Source organism: Chiloscyllium plagiosum, unplaced genomic scaffold (assembly GCF_037043375.1).
Source record: "Chiloscyllium plagiosum isolate Xiang-an unplaced genomic scaffold, Cpla_swu_hap1 HiC_scaffold_27, whole genome shotgun sequence".
Taxonomy (NCBI): domain Eukaryota; kingdom Metazoa; phylum Chordata; class Chondrichthyes; order Orectolobiformes; family Hemiscylliidae; genus Chiloscyllium; species Chiloscyllium plagiosum.
In genome coordinates this window covers 21,569,069-21,580,307 of record NW_028270165.1, presented here as the reverse complement: position 1 = coordinate 21,580,307, position 11,239 = coordinate 21,569,069, and the positions used below count along the sequence as shown (strand labels likewise).

At 47.0% G+C, this 11,239-nt stretch overlaps 1 non-coding gene across 1 annotated transcript; it reads right to left on the bottom strand.

Moving 5' to 3' along the window:
* Positions 1–3,316: 3,316 nt before the first annotated feature.
* trnae-uuc (transfer RNA glutamic acid (anticodon UUC)) lies at positions 3,317–3,388 on the bottom strand. Its single transcript has one exon. It is a non-coding gene; the product is annotated as a tRNA-Glu (tRNA).
* Between the last annotated feature and the right edge of the window lie 7,851 nt (positions 3,389–11,239).

Below are 11,239 nucleotides of genomic sequence, written 5' to 3'. Positions count from 1 at the left end.
ATACAGAACAGAGCACCTTTGCAAATGAAAGCAGCTTATAGAGACATTGAGCAATAGCATCACACGGTTTTGACCAATTGACCTCTTGTTACGTGCCCAGCACACTCACGCAGCACTACTCTGCTTCTGGGCACCCAGCAGCTGGATTGTGCATCAGTTTAAAGTAGGTCCTATATCTCTGACAACATCGATACACAAGGCAATGAAGAAAGGTTTCAGCACACTGGCCTTCATCAATTAGGGAATTGAGTATAGATGTTGGCAAGTTATGTTGTAGTTATACAGGACGTTGATGAGGATGCACCTGGAATATTGTGATCAGTTTTGGTCCCCTTGGTGTTCTGACTTCTGACTTCTTCAACTCTGGGTCTGTGTTGAACTTGATGGGATACTTTGTCCAACTCAGCAGGTTTAAACAGTATCTCTCAGAGGGATTCATTTGAAACTTTTTAGGAGGTGAGCTCAACAAGATTGAACTATTCAAAGTTACTTGGACTCTATTTTAAACTTACATCAGGACCAGTAGTCAGAGACACGTACAGCATGGAAACAGACCCTTCGGTCCAACTTGTCCATGCTGACCTGATATCCTAAATTAATCTACTCCCATTTGACAGCACCTGGCCCATATACTCTGGCAGCTCATTTCATATATGTACCACCCTCTGCATGAAGAATTTGTCCCTTGAATATATTTCGCCTCTTACCCTAAACCTATGCCCTCTAGTTCTGGACGCCACCAGCCCAGGGAAAAGACCTTGTCTATTACCCTGTCCATGCCCCTCAAGATTTTGTAACCTCTATTAGGTCAATCCGCTGCCTCCGATGCTCCAGAGAAAACAGTCCCAGCCTATTCAGCCTCTCCCTGTAGCTCAAATCCTCCAACCCCCAGTAACATTCCCGTAAATCGTTTATCATAGAGGAGTCAACGTTACAGTCCTGAAGAAGGGTTCATACCCAAAACGCTGACTACTCCACATTCTGGTGCTGCCTGGCTTGCTGTATTCTCCCAACCTCCTGCTTGCCTACTTCGGGTTGCAATATTTAGTTGTTACCACTACAGCCTCACAGTGCCGGGTTCCCAGGTTTGATTCCAGCCTTGGGTAGCTGTCCGTGAGGAGTTTGCACATTCTCCCAGTGTCTGCGTGGGTTTTCTCTGGGTGGTCCTGTTTTCTTCCATAACCCAAAGATCTGCAGGTTATGTGGATGGGCCTTGCTTAATTGCCCATAGTGTTAGGTACATTAGCCAGAGGGAAATGGGTCTGGATGGGTTACTCTTCGGAGGGTCAGTGTGGACTTGTTGGGACAAATGGCCTGTTTCCACACTGTAGCTAATCTTATCTGCACTACTTTTGTCACTAACGAATGGCAAAGTAGACACGACGGGCCGAATGGACTAACTTCTGCTCCGATGGTCTTGCGGTCTGAGGTTTCTCTGGATCATTTCATTGGCAATGTGCAGTCCCGGGCCCAATGAGCAGCAGTGTCCATTGAAAGCAAAGCTCATAGGATCGTAGAACTCCTACAATGTGGAAACAAGTTCTTCAGCCCAACACATCTGCACTGATCTTCCGAAGAGTAACCTACTCAGATCCATTTTCCTACCCTCCATAAATTGCACACAGACCCCCAAGGGTGGAATTATTCCTGGGTTCCTGGTGCCATGAGGCAGCAGTGCAAACCCTGAGTCACCATAGGGTTGTCGTTGTTGGGTGTAGGGGAGGCAATTGCAGCCTAGCAGAAAGCAAAAACAGCCCACCTACTCTGCTACTGCACCCACTGTCAGAACTTGCAGGAGGTTCAGTCCTGGGGGTGACCGAAGGCAGCGTCACTGGTAGGATCTGGTTGCGGGGAGCGCTGGTGCCCCGCTGGTGCTTCCGCAAGTTGCAGGAAAACATGAACCTCTTCCCACACTCAGGCCAAATGAAGCGCATCTCCCTGGTGTGGACACACAGGTGCTTCAGCAGGGAGGAGGAATTACTGAAGGCCTTCCCGCACTCAGGGCAGCAGAATGGCCTCACCATTCCCCTTTCCCCCATGTGGACCAGCTGGTGCTCCAACAGTGTGGAGGAGCGGGTAAAGACCTTCCCACATTCGGGGCAGGAGAACCGCTTCTCCCCGGTGTGGATGGACTGGTGCCTCAGCAGAGCCGAGGAATTGCTGAAGGCCTTGCTGCACTTAGGGCCACTGAACGACATCTGACCAATGGGCTAGTAGGTCGGAGGGAAGAGCAAAGCCCTTCCTGCACTCGGGGCAGAAGAATGGCCTCTCCTCAGTGTGGACCCACTGGTGTCTCAGCAGGTGGGAAGAACTGCTGAAGGCCATCTCGCACTTGGGGCCGGAGAACAGCCTTCCACGGTGTGGACCAACTGGTGCGTCAGCAGGGCAGAGGGATCACTGAAGGCCTTCCCACACTCAGGGCAGCAAAACGGCCTCTTCCCCTCTGTGGACCCATTGGTGCTTCAGAACCCTTTCAAATTTCACAATATCCTTCTGATAGGAGAGAGACCAGAATTGCACACAATATTCCAAAAGTGGTCTAACCAATGTCTTGTACAGCCACAACATAACTTCCCAACTCCAATAATCAGTCAGAGGATTGTGAAAACTTACAAACTCCACAAAAAACAAGCAGGAAAGAATGGAGGGACAAGCCGAAGTTTTGAGAGTCAGCTTGGAAGCATCAATGAGAAATCGGCGGACTGGGTTTATTGGGTACCCGTTCTCCTTAAATACACTATATACGTATTTCTCTTGTGCTCTTCGTAGTTTCTCTGTGCTGTAGTGTGTAGTGGCTCGTTGAAATAATGTCCTGATGTCCTGAGGAACCAAAGACACAAACACAGCACCAACTTCATCAGCAAAGATAGCACTGTCAAGCTCGTGGAACTGTGTCTTACCACCCACTTCATATTCAGTAACAAGCCCTACAAACAGATCAACGAAATACGCATGAAACACTTCTGTCATCAAAAAATGAAACAAATTAGAGGAAACCTGCAACACCATCAACAATATCCTTACTGGCATAAAATTCACAAAAGAGGAGAACAACAACAAAGTGCCAATTCTAGATGTCACAGTAGAGCGAACAGTAAATGGTAAATTCAAAACAGCGTCTTCAGGAAAACACCACACGCGAACCAAGTACTTACCTACAGAAGTAATTATCCCTACACAAACAAACAATTCGGAATCAGGACACTATTTCAACGAGCCACTATACACTGCAGCACCCAGTGACTACGAAGACCAATAAGTAACTGTACAGCGCACTTAAGGAGAATGGGTAGCCAAAATACACGCTGAAAACTGGTTCCCTGACCGGGAATCGAGCCCGGGCCGCGGCGGTGAAAGCGCCGAATCCTAACCACTAGACCACCAGGGAGATGGTGAGGTGTTTTGACAGCTCAACTGAAAATTGCTTCCCTGCCCGGAAATCGAAACCTAGCCAGGGGAGTACGAAGGCTTCCACCAATGTCATTTCTTGTATCCATTTCTCCCGATGCGGTCTCCTCTACATTGGGGAGACTGGAGACTCCTCGCAGAATCAAGTCACAGCTCTTGAAGGAACATCTCCAGGACACCCGCAACAATTAACCCATCGCCCTATGGCCCAACATTTCAACACCCCCCCCCACCCCCCGACTCTGCCGAGGACATGAAGGTCCTTGGCCTCCTCCATCGCCGCTCACTCCCCACCCGATGCCTGGAGGTAGAACGCCCCAACTTCCGTCTCGGAGACATTCAACCCAAGGACATCAATGTAGACTTCACCAGTTTCCTCATTTAACCCTCCCCCCACCTTACCTCGGTTCCAACCTTCCAGCTCAGCGCTGTCCTCATGACCTGACCAACCTGCCAATCTCCCTTCCCACCTATCCGCTCCATCCTCCTCTCTGACCTGTCACCTCTGTCCCCACTCCCATTCACCTATTGTACTCTTTGCTACCTTCGGCCCAGCACCCCCCAATTTATCTCGCTAACCCTGGAAGCGTCCTGCCTCTATTCCTGATGAAGGGCTTTTGCCCGAAACGGCGATTTTCCTGCTCCTCGCAAGCTGTCTGACCTGCTGTGCTTTTCCAGCACCACTCTGATCTAAACTCTGGTTTCCAGCATCTGCAGTACTCACTGTTGCCGAACCAATAAACCCAGTCTGCAGATTTCTCATCAACAAATTGACACAAGCAGACTCAACGTCTGCAGAAACTCTAGCCGCATTACTTTACATAAAAGACATCTGGGAAATGATGTCCAGACAACTCAATCCTCTCAGCACCATGGTAGCCCACAAACCTACCAACACACTTGAACAGCGGCTAATGAACCTGAAATACCCGATACAAACAACCACCAAACGAATGTTATTTACAAAATACCATACAAGGAAATATATACATGAACTCTGCCGTACAGTTCTCTGTGGCAAGAAATGCTGGGATGAGATAAGGAATATTTTTTCAGCCAAAACGAATCGGCACTGACTGGACAGCCATTTAAAATCAACGCTGTCAGCCCAGGATGGAAAACCCGAAGGGATGAACAGCTTTCATATTTCCTGAAGATTTACAAAGCTGGGACTGGGTTTTGGTGTTTGTCCCCTTTCCACTCCCAGGAGCCGCAGTGGTTGGGGCGGTGAGATGTGAAATGTGCCCGTGAGCAGCGTGTGGGGCTATTTCAGCTTCCCCTCCTCTGACAGCGCTGTGACTTGTCTCTGATGTTCTCAGGGACACTTCCTGACGCGAGACAGTGAAAAGATTCTCATTCCCGCAGATCAGGAATTCAAACCTTAAGCCGGCTTCAGGACAATGAGAAAGATTAATTGGGGTGTGTGAAGAAGCTGTGAGCTGCATTTCAAACAGGTAGGTGGAGTCAGATGCGTCATCCATTGCGGCCAGGCCCAGTGCGTATCTAACGCCACCATGCTGCAGAGTTCTGACGTTAACACGGACATGCGCAGCAATGGGAACATTCACAAGGTGAACAGCCAAAGATAATCACTGTCATTGCTTCCCTTCCATAGTCCCAACTTTGTGAAGCAGTATCTTTCACTGGCAAAGGAAACACCCTTGTCCTCAGGTGCCTGCTTCATTTCGATCACGATTTCAAGCCTCTCACTGTTCTAATCTCATTTCCAAACACTTGGCTCACAGCCTCAAACGAAGCTCTGCGGGTATCTGCTTGTTCCACCCTGACAGGCAGTGGGTTGCAGATTCCCAATCAGTCCCAATGTGATTGAAATATTTCAACTCTTCCACTGATTTGCATCTTTACAAAACCATGGAGCAATCTCCCTTTCCTTTTGACGACAGTTCTCAACTGTAGTCGGCAGGGTTCACACCTGCGTGGGGAAACCGCAGTGGATTTCATGTCCATCGCATTCGCTACTCGGTCCACCATTACAGAAGCACACTGACAGCTTCATTTCCCAGGTCTCTCTGCCTGTGGAGCTGAGAAAGAGTGAATCATTGCAGAGTTTGTTTGAATCCAATCACTTCACAGGTTTCGAAAGGGTTAAATATCTGCAAATGGCGAGTCTGGGTGTTTCATCCCGAAAGATGAAACGGACGTTCAGTTAGAAACAAAACCAGAAATTGCAGGAGCAACTCAGCAGGTCAGGCAGCATCTGTGGAAAGAGAATCAGGGACAACATTTCAGAACTCTTTTTTTTCCCTCATCCAGGTGCAGCCAAACCTATTGAGTTTCTCCAGCAGTTTCGCTTTCTGTCTCGGACTGTCAGCATCCGCATTCCTTTACGTTAGAAATTCAATCAATTCAGAAGCCCCTTTGTGCTTCCTCAGTGGATAAGATTTCCGTTTGGGAAACATTTTCCTAACACCATTAAAAACGCGCATCTTTGCAGCTAAGAAAGCGGTAGAAGCGAGAACACAAAGAAGCTCCGGCCGTGGGTGGTTTCGAAACACCAACCTTCGGGTTAACAGCCGAACGCGCTGGCCAATTGCGCCACAGACACAGGCCCGGGTGCCGCTCGCACAGTCAATCTGAGGGCGCTACTATTCAACTCATAATTCAACCTGCCCCGCCCAGAATTACCATTGTCTTCTATCAGTTTTACTTTTCCATGATAAAGCCTTGGACATTCATTGTGGAGACATGGGGACAGTCTGATCCCACCATCTACAGGCACATCCATGTCACGAGGAACTAGCTCTTCTACACTGGGGCCATCGCCCTCCGAGCCTTTCAGTGCTTTGCCTCTTTCCGAATTTTCTCATTGGCCCCGAGCCGAGAAGGGGTTTGAATTCCTGATGTGCAGAGAATTCTTTCAATGTCTCAGATCAGTTCATGTCTGGAGAATATCAGAGTCAATCTCCCGGCCTCTTAAACAAGGGGAAGGTGTCTGGACTGTCTCTGCTCAGTCGGACAGTTCATTGTCCTCTAATTCCACTTCCCAAAGAGTTTCTAAAGATTCACAAAGCTGGAGACTGGGATTTCTGTTTTACTTATTGAAAATTATTCCACCTGCTAACTGACAATATTTTGCCAAAACCTCTTCCCCATTGTAACATTTGGATCATATCCAGCGATGAGCAATTTCCATTTTGTGGAGACATTCCCAAGTTTGGGAATGTTCTCTTTGGAGCAAAGAAGGTTAACTGGAGATTTCCAGGGGCTATCGGCAATGATGGGTGAAGACGTGGTGTGAAAGGGCAGGTTAATGATCAGAAGAGCCTATTGCCACTGGCTAGGGTCAGTTACCAGAGGACAGGGATTGAAGTTCTTTAATGGAAAGCAGCATTTGTGTAGAACAAACACAGCGAATACTGCAGAAAGCCAACGGGTCGAGTAGCATCTGTGGAAAGATAAACAGGGCCGACGTTTTGAGTGGTGCTACAGTTTTTGTTCAGATCGCAGTGTTTTGCCTCTTCCCGAAGTTGGTCCAGGTCTGTGTCTCAATTGGCAAACACATGGCAAGTGCAGTGCCGCAATGTGAAGTTATAGCCTTTGCTGTTTAAAAGAAAACAGTGCATTGTTTAAATAGTGATATATTGGAATGTGGAGAAAGTGAGGACTCGCAGTGAAAGTCGAAAAATGTGGCACTGGAAAAGCACAACAGGTCAGGCAGCATCTGAGGAGCAGGACAGTGAACGTTTCGGGCACAAGCCCTTCATCAGAAATGATGTATGGATGTACAAAGGGGTCTCAGAGTCCCTCCACACCAGTCAATGCCAGTTGTCGGGCAGATGCAGCAGGCAATGAGCAAGGCAAGTGGTATATTACGAAGAGGAATTTAGTTCAGAAGTGGGGTCATTGAACATATTCAAGGCTAAGTTCATCTGAGTTTTGATCAACAAAGAAGTGGATGGTTATGGGGAGGTAAGAAAATGGTTTTAAGACTAGTACAGGTCAGTCACAGAGTCAGACAGCACTGAACAGACCCTTCATCCCACTAGTCCATGCTGAGTATGTTCTCAAACGAAACTCGTCCCACCTACCAGTGTTTGGCCCATCAACCTTCGAACCTTTCATATTCATGTACTTATCCAAATGTCTTTTAAACGTTGTAACTGTACGTGTATAAAATCATGAGGGGCAGGATAGGATAAATAGACAAAGTCTTTCCCTGGGGTGGGGGAGTCCAGAACAAGAGGGCATGGGTTTGCATTAGAGGGGAAAGATACAAAAGAGATCTAAGGGGCACCTTTTTCACGCAGAGGATTGTACGTTTATTGAATGAACTGCCAGAGGAAGTGGTGAAGTCTAGTACGATTGCAACATTTAAAAGGCATTTGGTTAGGTATATGAATAGGAAGGGTTTGGAGGGATATGGGGACGTGTGCTGTCAGGTGCCACTAGATTGGGTTGGGATAGTTGGTCGGCATGGACAAGTTTGACCAAACAGCCTGTTTCTGTGCTGTACATCTCTATGACTCTATGACTTCCTCTGGACATTCATTCTGCACTCAGAACACACTCTTAAAAAACAATCCTTGTCCTGTCTTTATAAAATCTTTCTCTACTCACCTCAAACTATTTGCTCCCAGATCCTGAAACTCCCAGCTGAGGGAAAGGACACCTGTTGTTCACCTCATCCTTATCCCTCATGATTTTATAATCCTCTCAATCTCCTATGTTACAGTGAGAAAAGTTCCAGCCTATCCACCCGAGATGTCGGTATATTCATATCCAGTTATGAAGTGTTCAATGCTGGTGCAGGCTGGAAAGATCAAGTGGTCTACTCCTGCTCCCAATTTATCCTGGCTGTTACGTTTCTCAGCCCCATTCTCCCGTTTTTTCACGGCAACTCTCAACCCTTGATACTCTATCTCAGTGATAAACATAGACAACGACCTGGCCTCCACAGCTTTCTGTGACAATGAATTCCATAGATTCACCACTCTCTGGCTAAAGAAATTTCTCCTAATCTTCATTCTCCCTTTATGCTGAGGCTATGCCCATGGGTATTAGTCTCTCCTCCCAATGTCCACTCTGTCCAGGCTGTTCAATATTCTGTACGTTTCAGTTAGATTCCCCTTGAATGTAGGCCTGTTAATCAGCGTGAACCAAACCCTTCAGGATGAGGACAGCCGGGATTAGGTTCAACAAAGTGAGAATGGAGGGAGAGTGTGTGGGATGGAGATTTTCAGCTTTTAGGGAATAAGATAGGAAAGAAGGTTTAATAAAATTTACAATTGATCAGATGAGCCGATGGGCCAAGGAGAAGTGGATGGAGTTTAATTTAGACAAATATGAGCTGTTGCATTTTGATGAGGCAAATCAGGGCAGGACCTATGTGGTTAATGGTAAATTAATGCAATTCTGTGCTCAAGGAAGCAGTAGAGGCAGCTTCTTTAAGATACTGTTGGATGGGTTTTTGCGTGGTCGGGGAATTAAGGGTAGTTGGGATAATGGAATTAGGAGGAGCTGAGATGATTGATAGATCAGCCATGATTTTAATGAATGGCGGAGCAGGATCGATGGGCCAAATGGCGTACTCCTTCTATTACTTTGAAACTATAACCCTGAGTTTCCCATGGCTAACCACCTAACCTTCACATCCCTGTACACTGGGCAATTTAGCATAGCCAATCCAAATCAAGGCCAGTGAGCAATGTAGTGATGTGGAAAACAAATACCAGAGAATGATAGAAAGGGACAAGGAGAATACATGTACTAGTAATCAAAACTGGATTCTAACCATCACAAAAAATAAAACTAAAAGCTCAGTATGTGAATGTGTGCTGCATTGTAACAAAAGCGAATTAATTGACTGCACATGTTGAAGAGAATAATTCAGATCTGAGACCCCTTACAGAGATATGGCTTCAGAATGTCAAGGATTGGATCCAGAATATCGAGGGGAAATGTGGCATTCAAGTCGAATGAGAGGCTCAGTAAAGGTAGAGGGTGGGCACTGCTAATCAAAGCACTGATAACATGGTAGTCTGGTGTCAGCTCGGATTTTAGGTCCTGATTTCTCTGTCCTCTGGTCTCCCTGTTCCCACAGAGCTAGATGTTGTCTGTTCTCAGCTCTGCTCAATTTCTGCTGAAGCTTTGACCCCCTTTTACACCTTCTGGAGCAATAAAATATTCTGAGCCTCCTGGAAATGACACCTTATCTATACCCCTCCTGATTTTAAAAATCTCTATAAAGTTATCTGTCAACTTGCTAGGCTCCGTTGGAAAAATGTCCCAGCTTCTTCTTAACTCAAACCCTCCATTCCCAGAAGTACGCTGGTAATGTAGGGAACAGGGAATTGTATCAAATCACATAAATGTACTGTCTGAAACAATCTGGCTGTCTTCTTGCCTGAGGTATTGAGAGTCCCTGGTGTCAGTAATTACGAATGCAATTATTTAGGTCACAGAATTGAACAATCATTTTGCAACAAAGGGGTCAACTCTGATAAGGAGGTAGTGGTCATTTCTCGGGTAACTGAACAGTTTGTAGATCAGGGAGATGAAGTTCCAGACACTTGGGAAGGGCAAGAAATGACTGTGATAAATAAGACAAAGAACTGTGGATGCTGGAAATCTGAAACAAAAACTGAGAACACTGGAAAAACTCAGCAGGACTGGAAGCATATGTGGAGAGAAAGCAGAGTTAAAGTTTCGTGTCCAACAACTCCTCTTCAGGATTCGGAAATAGTTTGTGAGAACCCCTTAAGACTACTGCTCCGCTTTAAGACCATAATACCCAGGAGCAGAATGAGGCCATCTGGCCCATCGAGTCTGCTCCACCAGTCGATCATGGCTGATATGTTTCTCCATCCCATTCTGCTGCCCTCTCCTCATAACCCTTGACCCCTAACTAATCAAGAACCTATCTCTGTCTTAAATCCCCTCAATGACTTGGCATCCTCAACCCTGCTCCTAGTGGAAACATCATCTCCACATCCACACTATCCGGTCATAGAGTAGCACAGCGCTGCCTGACCCACTGTGATCTTCAGCATTTGTTGTTTTCAGGAAGGATTCCAGCATCTACAACAACGCGCTTCAAAATTTCGTACACAGTTGGTTAGCTCTCCCTGGATCCTGTGAGATTTAACCTTACTCAACAATCCACTGTGCGGTACAATTAACAAAGTTCCCAGTCCCCACCTCTTTTTGCATACGGAAGTCGCACGATGGATCAGTGGTGAGCCCTGCTGCCTTCCCGCACCAAGGACCCGCGTTCGATTCCAGCCTTGGGGCGACTGTCTGTGTGGAGTTTGCACATTCTCCCTGCCGTGTCTGCATGGGTTTCCTCCGGTGGCTCTGGTTTCCTCCAAAATCTAACGATGTGCAGTTTCGGGAGAAGTGGCCATATTGAATGAGCCCAGAGTGTGCAGTAAGTGTAGTGCAATGTGATACGGGAAAGTGTCTGCATGGGTTACACTTTGGATGGTCGGTGTGGACTTGTTGGGCTGAATGGCGTGTTTCCACATTGTAGGAATTCTACGTGGCAATCCCCCAACTCCAGAGTCTCAGCACTCTTGGCTTTTCCCATGGACAGTGTTGGGGAGGGAAACAATGTTTTACACGGGAGGAAGGTTCAGTGAGTGTGAAGCTAAAAGTACACGCAGTGCATTACTTGAGCTGTTTTCCCCGGTATACCAGAGGCTGAGGGGTGACCTTACAGACGTTTATCGAGTAATGCGAGGCATGGATAGAGTAAATAGACAAGGTCATTTCCCTGGGATGGGAGAAGTCCAGAACAAGAGGGAAACATGTTTGGGGTGAGGGAGGCAAGTGTAAGGCATGATCTGCCGGAGGAAGTTGTGGATGTAGGTCC